This window comes from Dasypus novemcinctus, chromosome 30 (assembly GCF_030445035.2).
Source record: "Dasypus novemcinctus isolate mDasNov1 chromosome 30, mDasNov1.1.hap2, whole genome shotgun sequence".
Taxonomy (NCBI): Eukaryota; Metazoa; Chordata; class Mammalia; order Cingulata; family Dasypodidae; genus Dasypus; species Dasypus novemcinctus.
Window position 1 is genome coordinate 896290 of NC_080702.1, and position 13450 is coordinate 909739.

Here is a 13450-nt window from a genome sequence, read left to right on the forward strand (position 1 = left end):
AGTTTTAGTGCTAACATTCTTATCTGTAAAACTTGCATTTACTATATAGGAGAACATAACTGAGGGTATAACAGGTAACTCTTTAAATCTAAATGAAACAACATGGCACATATTATTTACTTCTGAGAACTAAGAATTGTGTGCAGGGATTTTGCAGCTATCTCCTTTCCTTCAGTTTTTGTGCTATCATTCGATCTGTAAACCTAGTATTTCCTATATAGGAAAGCATAACCGACGGTGTAGCAGCTAACTCTATAAATCTACTTGAAAGAGGATGTCACATGTGCTGTACCTTTGGGAACTAAGCTTTGAGTGCCTGAATTTTGTGGCTATCTCCTTTCCTTCAGGTTTTGTGCTAACATTCCTATCTCTAAAACTAGCATTTACACTATAGGAATGCATAGCCGGTGGTATAGCAGCTAACTCTTTAAAACTACCAGAAAAAGCATGGAAATATGATTTACTTCTGAGAACTAAGCATTGTGTGCAGAGATTTTGCAGCTATCTCCTTTCCTTCAGTTTTAGTGCTAACATTCTTATCTGTAAAACTTGCTTTTACTATATAGGAGAACATAACCGAGGGTATAGCACCTAACTCTTTAAACCTAAATGAAACAACACGGCATATATGATTTACTTCTGAAATTTAATCAATTGGTGCAGAGATTTTGCAGCTATCTCCTTTCCTTCAGTTTTTGTGCTCACATTCCTATCTCTAAAACCAGCATTTCCTATATAGGTAAGGAAAACCGAGGGTAAAGGAGCTAATTCTTTAAACCAACTTGAAAGAGGATGTCACATGTGCTTTACTTTAGGGAACTAAGCATTGAATGCAGAGATTTTGTGGCTATCTCTTTTCCTTCAGTTTTTGTGCTAACATTCCTATCTCTAAAACTAGCATTTACACTATAGGAAAGCATAACCGGGTGTATAGAAGCTAACTCTTTAAACCTACCTGAAAAAGCATGGTACATATGTCTTACTCCTGAGATCTAAGCATTGTGTGCAGTGATTTTGCAATTATCCCCTTTTCTTCAGTTTTTGGGCTAGCATTCCTATCTCTAAAGCTGGCATTTCCTATATAGGAAAGCATAAGTGAGGTATAGAAGTTAACTCTTTAAACCTAAATAAAACAACATGGCACATATGATTTATTTCTGAGAACTAAGCGTTCTGTGCAGAGATTTTGCAGCTATCTCCTTTCCTTCAGTTTTTGTGCTCCCATTCTTATCTCTAAAACTAGCATTTTCTATATAGGAAACCATAACCGAGGGTATAGCAGCTAACTTTTTAAACCTAAATGAAACATCATGTCACTTATGATTTAAATCTGAGAATTAAGCATTGTGTGTAGAGATTTTACAGCTATCTCCTTTCCTTCAGTTTTTGTGCTCACATTCCTATCTCTAAAAGTAGCATTACATTATAGGAAACCATAACCGAGGGTATAGAAGCTAATTTTTTACACATACTTGGAAGAGGATGTCTCATGTGCTTTACTTTAGGGAACTAAGCATTGTGTGCAGAGATTTTGCAGCTATATCCCTTCATTCTGTTTTTGTGCTAGCATTCTTATCTGTAAAACTAGCATTTACTATGTACAAAAGCAAAACCGAGGGTATAGCAGCTAACACTTTAAAACTAAATGAAACAACATTTCACATATGATACACTTCTGATAACTAAGCATTGTGTGCAAAGATTTTGCAGATCTCTGCTTTCGCTCAGGTTTTGTGGCAACATTCCTATCTCTAAACCTGGCCCTTTACTAAATAGGAAAGCATAAACGAGGGTGTAGCAGCTAATTCTTTAAACGTAAATGAAACAACATGGCACATATGATTTATTTCTGAGATCTAAGCATTGTGTGCAGAGATTTTACACCTATCTCCTTTCCTTCAGCTTTTGTGCTAACATTCGTATCTCTAAAACTGGCACTTACTATATAGGAAAGCATAACCGAGGGAATAGCACCTAACTCTTTAAACATACTTGAAAGTGGATGTCACATGTGCTTTACTTTAGGGAACTAAGCATTGAGCGCAGAGATTTTGTGGCTATCTCCTTTCCTTCAGTATTTCTGCTAATATGCCTATCTCTAAAACTACCTTTTACACTATAGTAAAGCATAAACGGGGTATAGCAGCTAACTCTTTAAAACTAAATGAAACAACTTGGCACATATGATTTACTTCTGAGAATTAAGCATTGTGTGCAGAGATTTTGCACCTATTTCCTTTCCTTCAGTTTTTGTGCTAACATTCCTATTTCTAATACTAGCATTTACTATATACGCAAGCATAACAGAGGGTATAGCAGCTAACTCTTTAAACCTAAATGAAACAACATGGCACATATGATCTACTTCTGAGAACTAAGCATGGTGTGCAGACATTGTGCAGATATCCCCTTTCCTTCAGTTTATGTGCTAAAGTTCCTATCACTAAAACTTGCATTTACTATATAGGAGAACATAACCGAGGGTATAGCATATAACTCTTTAAACCTACTTGAAAGAGGATGTCACATGTGATTTAATTTAGGGAACTTATAATTGCGTGCAGACATTTTGCAGCTATCTTCTTTCCTTCTGTTTTTGTGCTAACATTCCTATCTCTAAAACTAGCGTTTATTAAAGAGGAAAGCATTACCGAGGGTATAGCAACTAACTCCTTAAACATACTTGAAAGAGGATGTCACATGTGGTTTAATTTAGGGAACTAAGCAATGAGTGCTGAGATTTTGTGCCTTTCTCCTTTCCATCAGTTGTTGTGCTAACATTCCTATCTCTAAAACTAGCCCTTACACTATAGAAAAGCATAACAGGGTATAGCAGGTACTCTTTAAACATAAATGAAACAACATGGTACATATGTTTTTATTCTGAGAACTAAGCATTGTGTGCATAGAGTTTGCAGCTATCTCGGTTCCTTCAGTTTTTGTGCTAACATTCCTCTCTCTAAAACTAGCATTTACTATATGGGAATGCATAACGGAGGGTATAGCAGCTAACTCTTTAAACCTACTTGAAAGAGTTTCTCACATATGCTTCATTTTAGGGAACTAATCATTGAGTGCAGAGATTTTGTGGCTATCACCTTTCCTTCAGTTTTTGTGCTAATATGACTATCTCTAAAGGAGTATTTACAGTATCGGAAAGCATTACCGGGGGTATAACAGCTAACTCTTTAAACCTATCTGAAAAAGTTTGGTACATATGATTTACTTCTGAGAACCAAGCATTGTGTGCAGAGATTTTGCAGCTATCTCCTTTCCTTCAGTTTTTGTGCTAACAATCCTATCTCTAAAACTAGCGTTTACTATCTAGGAAAGCTTAACCGAGGGTATAGCAGCTAACTCTTTAAACCTAAACGAAACTACAAGGCACATATGATTTTCTTCTGAGAACTATGCATTGTGTGCAGAGATTTTACAGCTATCTCCTTCCCTTCAGTTTTTCTGCTAACATTCCTGTATCTAAAACTAGCACTTACTATATAGGAAAGCATAACCGAGGGTGTAGCAGCTAACTATTTAAACCTACTTGAAAGAGGATGTCACATGTGCTTTACTTTAGGGAACTAAGCATTGAGTGCAGAGTATTTGTGTCTATTTCCTTTACTTCAGTTTTTGTGCTTACATTCCCATTTTTAAAACTTGCATTTCCACTATAGGAAAGCATAAGAGGGGGTATAGCAGCTAACATTTTAAACCAACCTGAAAAAGCATGGTACATATGATTTACTTCTGAAAACTAAGCATTGTGTGCAGAGATTTTGCAGGTATCTCCTTTCCTTCAGTTTTTGTGCTCACATTCCTATCTCTAAAACTAGCATTTACTATATAGGAAAACATAACCGTGGGTATGGCAGCTAACACTTTAGACATACTTGAAAGACGATGTCATTTGTGCTTTACTTTATGGAAATAACCATTGAGTGCAGAGATCTTGTGGCTATCTCTTTTCCTTCACATTTTGTGCTAACGTTCCTATGTATAAAACTTTCATTTCCACTATAGGAAAGCATAACCGTGGGTATAGCAGCTACCTCTTTAAACCTAAGTGAAAAAGCATGGTACATATGATTTACTTTGAGAACTAAGCATTGTGTGCAGAGATTTGGCAGCTATCTCCTTTCCTACAGTTTTTGTGCTAACAATCCTATCTCTAAATCTAGCTTTTACTATATAGGAAAGCATAACCGAGGGTATAGCAGCTAACTCTTTAAACCTACCTGAAAAAGCATGGTACATATAATTTAATCCTGAGAACTAAGCATTGTGTGTCGAGATTTTGCAGCTATATTCTTTCCTTCAGTATTTGTGCTAACATTCCTATTTGTAAAAAAACATTTCCTATATAGGAAAGCATAACCGAGGGTATAGCTGCTAACTCTTTAAACCTAAATGAAACAACATGGCACATATGATTTACTGCTTAGAACTAAGCATTGTGTGCAGAGATTTTACAAATATCTCCTTTCCTTCCGTTTATGTACTAAAATTCCTATCTCTAAAGCTAGCCTTTAATATAATGGAAAACATAACCGAGGGTATAACAGCTAACTCTTTAAACCTACTTGAAAGAGGATATGACATGTGCTTTAATTTAGGGAACAAAGCTTTGAGTGCAGAGATTGTGTGGCTATCTCCTTTCCTTCAGTTTTTGTGCTAATATGGATATCTCTAACCCTAGCATTTACACTATAGGAAAGCATAACCGCGGGTATAGCAGCTAACTCTTTAATCCGAAAAGAACCAACATAGCACATATGATTTACTTCTGAGAAATAAACATTCTGTGCAGAGATTTTGCAGCTAACTACTTTCCTTCAGTTTTTGTGCTAACATTCCTATCTCTAAAGCTACCATTTACTATAAAGGAAAGCATAACCGAGGGTATAGCAGCTAACTCTTTAAACCTACTTGAAAGAGGATGTCACATGTTCTTTACTTTAGGGAATTAAGCATTGAGTGCACAGATTTTGAACCTATCTCCTTTCCTTCAGTTTTTGTGCTAACTTTCCTATCTCTAAAACTCGCTTTTACACTATAGGAAAGCATAACTGGTGGTATAGCAGCTAACTCTCTAAACCACCCTGAAAAAGCATGGTACATATGATTGACTTCTGAGACCTAAGCATTGTGTGCAGAGATTTTGCAGCTATCTCCTTTCCTTCAGTTTTTGTGCTAACATTCCTATCTCTAAAGCTAGTCTTTACGCTATAGCAAAGCCTAACCGGGGGTAAAGCAGCTAACTCTTTAAACCTACATCAAAAAGCATGGTACATATGATTTACTTCTGAGAACTAAGCAGTGTGTGCAGAGATTTTGCAGCTATCTCCTTTCCTTCAGTTTTTGTGCTAACATTCCTATCTCTAAAACAAGCATTTCCTATATAGGAAAGCATAACCGAGGGTATTGTAGCTAACTCTTTAGACCTATTTGAAAGAGGATGTCACATGTCCTTTACTTTAGGGAACTAAGCATTGAGTGCAGAGATTTTGTGGTCATCTCCTTTCTTTCAGTTTTTGTGCTAACATTCCTATCTCTAAGGCTAGCCTTTACGCTACAGGAAAGCATAACCGGGGGTATAGCAGCTAACTCTTTAAACCTACCTGGAAAAGCATGGCACATATGATTTACTTCTGAGAACTAAGCATTGTGTGCAGAGAATTTGGAACAATCTCCTTTCCTTCAGTTTTGTGCTAACATACCTATCCCTAAACTAGCATTTATTGTATTGTAAAGAATAACCGAGGGTATAGCAGCTAACTCTTTAGACCTAAATGAAACAACATGGCACATATGATTTACTTCTGAGAACTAAATATTATGTGCAGAAATTTTGCAGTTATCTCTTTTCCTTCAGTTTTTGTGCCAAAATTCCCAACTCTAAAACTTGCCTTTACACTACAGGAAAGCATAACAAGGGGTATAGCAGCTAACTCTTTAAACCTACCAGAAAACGTATGGTACAAGTGATTTACTTCTGAGAACTGAGCATTGAGTGCAGAGATTTTGGAGCTTTCTTCTTTCCTTCTGTTTTTCTGCTAACATTCCTATCTGTAAAAGAATCATTTCCTTTGTAGGAAAGCATAACGGAGGGTATAGCCGATAACACTTTAAACCTAAATGAAACAACATGTCACATATGATTTACTTCTGAGACCTAAACATTTTGTGCAGAGATTTCGCAGCTCTCTATTTTCCTTCAGTTTTTGTGCTAACATTCCTATCTCTAAAACTAGCATTTACACTATAGGAAAGCAAAACCGGGGGTATACCAGTTTACACTTCAAACTACTCGCAAAAGCATGGTACATATGATTTACTTCTGAGAAGTAAGCATTCTGTGCAGAGATTTTGCAGCTATTTCCTTTCCTTCAGTTGTTGTGCTAACATTCCTATCTCTAAAACTGGCATTTACACTATAGGAAAGCATAACCGGGGGGGAGAGCAGCTAACTCTTTAAACCTACATGAAAAAGCATGGTACATATGATTTAGTTCTGAGAACTAAGCATTGTGTGCAGAGATTTTGCAGCTATCTTCTTTCCTTCAGTTTTTGTGCTAACATACCTATCTGTAAAACTACCATTTCCATTATAGGAAAGCATAAGCGAGGGTATAGCAGCTAACTCTTTAAACCTGAATGAAACAACATGGCACATATGATTTAATTCTGTGAAATAAGCATTGCATGCAGAGATTTTGCACCTATCTTCTTTCCTTCAGTTTTTGTGCTTACATTGGTATCTGTAAATCTAGCACTTCCTTTATAGAAAGGCATAACCGAGGGTATACCCACTAATTCTTTAAACCTAAATGAAACAACATGGCACATATGATTTACTTCTGAGAACTAAGCATTGTGTGAAGAGATTTTGCATCTAACTTCTTTCCTTCAGTTTTTGTGCTAACATTCCTATCACTAAAACTAGCATTTACACTACAGGAAAGCATAACCGGCGGTATAGCAGCTAACTCTTTAAACCTACCTGAAAAAGCGTAGTACACATGAATTACTTCTGAGAACTAAGGATTGTATGCCGACATGTTGCAGCTATCTCCTTTACTTCAGTTTTTGTGCTAACATTAACATCTCAAAAACTAGCATTTCTTATATAGGAAACCATAACCGAGGGTATAGCAGCTAACTCTTTCAACCTAAATGAAACAACATGGCACATATGATTTACTTCTGAGAACTAAACATTGTGTACAGAGATTTTACAGCTATCTCCTTTCCTTCAGATTTTGTACTAACATTTCTATATCTAAAACTAGCATATAAACTATAGGGAAGCATAACCAGGGTTATGGCAGCTAACACTTTAAGCATACATGAAAAAGCATGGTACATATGATTCACTTCTGAGAACTAAGCATTGTGTGCAGAGATTTTGCAGCTATCTTCTTTCCTTCAGTTTTTGTGCTATCATTTTTATCTGTAAAAGAAGCATTTCCTATATAGGAAAGCATATCCGAGGGTATAGCCGCCAACTCTTTAAAACTAAATGAAACAATATGTCACATATGATGTACTTCTGAGAACTAAACATAGTGTGCATGTAATTTGCAGCTATCTCCTTTCCTTCAGTTTTTGTAGTAACATTCATATCTCTAAAACTAGCATTTCCTATATAGGTAAGCATAACCAGGGTATAACACCTAACTCTTTAAACCTAAATGAAACAATGGCACATATGATTTACTTCTGAGAACTAAACATTGTGTGCAGAGATTTTGCAGCTATCTATTTTTCTTCAGTTTTTGTGCCAACATTCCAATCTCTAAAACTAGCATTTACACTATAGGGAAACATAACCGGGGGTATAGCAGCTAACTCTTTCAACCTACCTCAAAAAGCATGGTACTTATGATTTACTTCTGAGAACTAATTATTGTGGGCAGAGATTTCGCAGCTATCTCCTTTCCTTCAGTTTTTGTGCTAACATTAATATCTATAAAACTAGCATTTCCTTTATGGGAAAGCATAACGGAGGGTATAGCAGGTAACTCTTTAAACCTAAATGAAACAACATGGCACATATGACTTACTTCTAAGACCTAAACATTGTGTGCAGAGATTTTGCAACTATCTCTTTTCCTTCAGTTTTTGTGCTAACATTCCTATCTCTAAAACTAGCATTTATACTGTAGGAAAGCATAACTGGGGGTATAGCAGCTAACTCGTTAACCTACCAGAAAAAGAATGGTACATATGATTTACTTCGGAGAACTAAGGATTGCGTGTAGAGATTTTGCTGCTATTTCCTTTCCTTCAGTTTTTGTGCTAACATTCCTATTTGTAAAACAAGCATTTCCTATATAGGAAAGCATAACCGAGGGTACAGCCGCTAACTCTTTACACCTAAATGAAACAACATGGCACATATGATTTATTTCTGAGAACTAAGCATTGTGCAGAGATTTTGAGGCTATCTCCTTTCCTTCAGTTTTTATGGTAATATTCATATCTCTAAAACTAGAATTTCATAAAAAGGAAAGCATAACCGAGGGTATAGCATCTAAATCTTTAAACCTCACTATAAAAGTATGGTACATATGCTTTACTTCTGAGAACTAAGCATTGTGTGCAGAGAATCTGCAGGTATCTTCTTTCCTTCAGTTTTTGTGCTAACATTCCTCTCTGTAAAACTAGCGTTTCCTATATAGGAAAGCATAACCGAGGGTATCACCACTAACTATTTAAATCGAAATGAAACGTCATGGCACATGTGATTTTCTTATGACAACTAAGCATTGTGTGCAGAGATTTTGCAGCTATGTCCTTTACTTCAGTTTTTGGCTAACATTCATATCTCTAAAACTAGCATATCCTATATAGAAAAGCATAACGGTAGGTATAGCAGCTAACACTTTAAACCTACCTGAAAATCCATGGTACATATGATTTACTTCTGAGAACTAAGCATTGCGAGGAGAGATTTTGCAGCTATCTTCTTTCCTTCATTTTTGTGCTAACATTCCTATCTGTATAACTATCATTTCCTATACAGGAAAGCATAACCGAGGGTATAGCCGCTAACTGTTTAAACCAAAATGAAACAACACGGCACATATGATTTACTTCTGGGAACTAAGCATTGTGTGCAGAGATTTTGCAGCTATCTCCTTTCCTTCAATTTTTATAGTAACATTCCTATCTCTAAAACTAGCATTTACACTACAGGAAAGCATAACCGGGGGTATAGCAGCTAACTCTTTAAACCTACCTGAAAAAGCATGGTACATATAATTTACTTCTGAGAAGTAAGCATTGTGTGCAGAGATTTTGCAGCTATCTTCTTTCCTTCAGTTTTTTTGCTAACATTCCTATTTAAAAAACAAGAATTTTCTATATAGCAAAGCATAACGGAGGGTATAGCCGCTAACTCTTTAATCCTAAATGAAACAACATGGCACATATGATTTTCTTCTGAGAACTAAGCATTTTGTGCAGAGATTTTGCAGCTATCTTTTTTCCTTCAGTTTTTGTGCTAACATTCATTTCTGTAAAACCAGCATTTACACTCTATGAAAGCATAACCGGAGGTATAGTAGCTAACTCTTGCAACCTACCTGAAAAAGCATGGTGCATATGATTTACTTTCTGAGAACTAAGCATTGTCTGCAGAGATTTTGCAGCTGTCTCCTTTCCTTCAGTTTTGTGCTAACATTCATATCTCTAATACTAGCATTTCCTCTATATGAAAGCATAAAGGAGGGTATAGCAGGTAACTCTTTAACCTAAATGAAACAACATGGCAGATATGATTTATTTCTGAGAACTAAATATTTTGTGCAGAGATTTTGCAGCTATCTCCTTTCCTTCAGTTTCTGTGCCAACATTCATATCTCTAAAACGAGCATTTCCTATATAGGAAAGCATAACTGGGGGTAAAGAAGCTAAGTCTTTAAACTTACCTGAGAAAGAATGGTACATATGATTTACTTCTGAGAACTAAGCATTGTGTGCTGAGATTTGGCAACTATCTTTTTTCCTTCAGTTTTTGTTCTACCATTCCTATCTGTTAAACTAGCATTTCCTACATAGGAAAGCATAACCGAGGGTATAGCCCTTAACTCTTTAAACCTAAATGAAACAACATGGCACATATGATTTACTTCTGAGAACTGTGCGTTTTGCACAGAGATTTTGTAGCTGTCTCCTTTCCTTCAGTTTTTGTGCTAAAATTCATATCTCTAAAACGGGCATTTCCTATATAGGAAAGCATAACCGGGGGTAAAGCAGCTAACTCTTTAAACCTACCTGAGATAGCATGGTACATATGATTTATTTCTGAGAACTAAGCATTGTGTGTAGAGATTTTGCTGCTATCTTCTTTCCTTCAGTTTTTGTGCTAACATTCCTATCTGTAAAACTAGCATTACCATTATAGGAAAGCATAAACGAGGTTATAGCATTTACCTCTATAAACCTAAATGAAACAACATGGCACATATGATTTACTTCTGAGAACTAAACATTGTGCGCAGAGATTTTGCAGCTATCTCTTTTCCTTCAGTTTGTGTGCTAATATTCCTATCTCTAGAACTTGCATTTAAACTATAGGAAAGCATAACCAGAGCTATAGCTTCTAACTCTTTAACCTACCTGAAAAACCATGGTACATCTGATTTACTTCTGAGAACTAAGCATTGAGTGCCGAGATTTTGCAGCTCTCTCCTTTCCTTCAGTTTTTGTGCTAACATTCATATTTCTAAATCTAGAATTTCCTATATAGGAAAGCATAACCGGGGGTATAGGAGCTAACTCTTGATACCTACTTGAAAAAGCATGCTACATAAGATTTACTTCTGAGAACTGAGCATTGTGTGCAGAGAATTTGCAGCTATCTTCTTTCCTTCATTTTTTGTGCTAACATTCCTATCTGTAAAACTAGCATTTCCTATAATGGAACGCATAACCGAGGGTATCGCCGCCAACTCTTTAAACCTAAATGAAACAACAATACACATATAATTGACTCTGAGAACAAAGCATTGTGTGCCGAGATTTTTCAGCTATCTCCTTTCCTTCAGTTTTTGTGCTAACATTCACATCTCTAAAACGACCATTTCCGATACAGGAAAGCATAACCAAGTGTATAGCAGCTGACTCTTTATACCTAAATGAAACAATATGGCACATATGATTTACTTCTGAGAACTAAACATGGTGTGCAGAGATTTTGCAGCTATCTCTTTTCCTTCAGTTTTTGTGCTAACTTTCCTATCTCTAAAACTACCCTTTACACTATAGGGAAGCATAACCGAGGGTATTGAACCTAACTCTTAAAACCTACCTGAGAAAGCATGGTACATATGATTCACTTCTGAGAACTAAGCATTGTGTGCAGAGATTTTGCAGCTATCTTCTTTCCTTCAGTTTTTGTGCTAACATTCCTATTTGTAAAACAAGCATTTTGTATATAGGAAAGAATAACTGAGGGCGTAGCCGCTAACTCTTTAAACCTAAATGAAATTACATGGCACATATAATTACTTCTGAGATCTAAGCATTGTGTGCAGAGATTTTGCAGCTATCTCCTTTCCTTCAGTTTTTGTGCTAAATTCATATCTCTAAACCTAGCATTTCCTATATAGGAAAGCATAACCGAGAGTATAGCAGCTAACTCTTTAAACCTAAGTGAAACAACATGGCACATATGATTTGCTTCTGAGAACTAAGCATTGTGTGCAGAGATTTTGCAGGTAACTCCTTTTTTTCAGTTTTTATGCTAACATTCATATTTCTAAAACTAACATTTCATATATAGGAAAGCATAACCGAGGGAATAGCAGCTAACCCTTTAAACCTAAATGAAACAACATGGCACATATGATTTACTTCTGAGAACTAAAGATTTTGTGCAGAGATTTTCAGCTATCTCTTTTCCTTCACTTTTTATTCTAACATTCCTGTCTGTAAAACTTGCATTTACACTATAGGAAAGCATAATCGAGGGTGTCGCCGCTAACTCTTTAAACCTAAATGAAACAACATGGCACATATGATTTACTTCTGAGAACTAAGCATTGTGTGCAGGGATTTTGGAGCTATCTCCTTTCCTTCAGTTTTTGTGCTAACATTCATAACTCTAAAACTAGTATTTCCTATATAGGAAAGCATAACCGAGGGTATATCAGCTAATATTTTAAACGTCAATGAAACAACATGGTACATATGATTTACTTCTGAGAACTAAACATTGTGTGCAGAAAAAATGAAGCTATCTCTTTTCCTTCAGTTTTTGTGTTAACATTCCTATCTCAAAAACTTGCATTTACACTATAGGAATTCAGAACCGGGGGTATGGCAGCTAACTCTTTAAACCTACCTGAAAAAGCATGGTACATGTGATTTACTTCTGAGAAATAAGCATTGGGTGCAGATATTTTGAAGCTATCTCCTTTCATTCAGTTATTGAGCTAACATTCATATCTCTAAAACCAGCATTTCCTATATAGGAAAACATAACGGAGGGTATGACAGGTAACTCTTTAAACCTAAATGAAACAACATGGCACACATGATTTACTTCTGAGAACTAAACATTGTGAGCAGAGATTTTGCAGCTATCACCTTTCCTTCAGTTTTTGTGCCAACATTCATATCTCTAAAACTAGCATTTCATATATAGGAAAGCATAACCGGGGGTATAGCAGCTAACTCTTTAACCCTACCTGAAAAAGTATGGTATATATGATTTACTTCTGAGAATTAAGCATTGTGTGCAGAGATTTTGCAGCTATCTTCTTTCCTTCAGTTTTTGTGCTAACATTCCTATTTGTATAACTACCATTTCCTATACAGGGAAGAATAACCGAGGGTATAGCCTCTAACTCTTTAAACCTAAATGAAACAACATAGCACATATGATTTATTTCTGAGAACTAAGCATTGTGTGCAGAGATTTTGCAGCTATCTTCTTTCCTTCAGTTTTTGTGCTAACATTCCTATCTGTAAAACTATCATTTCCTTTATAGGAAAGCATAACCAAGGTTTTAGCAGCTAACTCTTTAAACCTAAATGAAACAACATGGCACATTTGATTTACTTCTGAGAGCTAAACATTGTGTGCAGAGATTTTGCAGCTATCTCTTTTCCTTCAGTTTTTGTGCTAACATTCCTATCTCTAAAAATTGCATTTACACTATAGGGAAGCATAACCGGGGGTATAGCAGCTAACACTTTAAACCTAAATGAAAGAACATGGCACAGATGATTTATTTCTGAGAACTAAGCATTGTGTGCAGAGATTTTGCTGCTATATCCTTTCCTTCAGTTTTTGTGCTAACATTCATATGTCTAAAACTAGCAATTGCTATATAGGAAAGCATAACCGGGGGTATAGCAGCTAAATATTTAAACCTACCTGAAAAAGCATGGTACATATGATTTACTTCTGAGAACTAAGCATTGTGTGCATAGATTTTGT